General features: G+C 31.3%; 1 protein-coding gene and 1 long non-coding RNA gene across 9 annotated transcripts in view; both read right to left on the bottom strand.

The window, feature by feature from the left end:
• Nucleotides 1-399, bottom strand: part of LOC116848068 (neurexin-1) — a 399,669-nt gene that overhangs the window by 170,098 nt on the left and 229,172 nt on the right. The gene's annotated exons all lie outside the window — the stretch shown is intronic.
• The window catches only part of LOC116848071, a 20,930-nt gene that overhangs the window by 1,450 nt on the left and 19,081 nt on the right, over nt 1-399 (bottom strand). The gene's annotated exons all lie outside the window — the stretch shown is intronic.

Genomic DNA, 399 nt, shown 5'->3' with positions numbered 1-399 from the left:
TATATATATATATATATATATATATATATATATATATATATATATATATATATATATGTATTAATAACTAAAAGACTAAATGGATAGAGCGAATTTAATGGACGGAAAGAGAACTTTCGCAATTTACTAGACTAGGACTCGAACACGGAACTGTCGCTTGCCGAATTGTCGATCTAGATCATCGATCTACACATTGATCTATCCAGGCCCTCGAGTAAATACTGTTTCGTTTAGATATTTATCTTACACTGCGCTATTTACGCCTCTCTTTATAGCTCGGATAACAACGGCAAAATCATGTCTGTAACATATGTAACACTCGAAACAAAAAAAGAATCTAGTGTTCCATCGTGTATTGTTGAAATACGATATTCCTTATCATCTTTCTCGTGAAAATTT

This window comes from Odontomachus brunneus, unplaced genomic scaffold, assembly GCF_010583005.1.
Source record: "Odontomachus brunneus isolate Ranch 3 - 2012 unplaced genomic scaffold, Obru_v1 Obru_scaffold_088, whole genome shotgun sequence".
NCBI lineage: Eukaryota > Metazoa > Arthropoda > Insecta > Hymenoptera > Formicidae > Odontomachus > Odontomachus brunneus.
The sequence above is the reverse complement of the archived record's forward strand: the minus strand, read 5'-3'. Positions and strand labels throughout refer to the sequence as shown.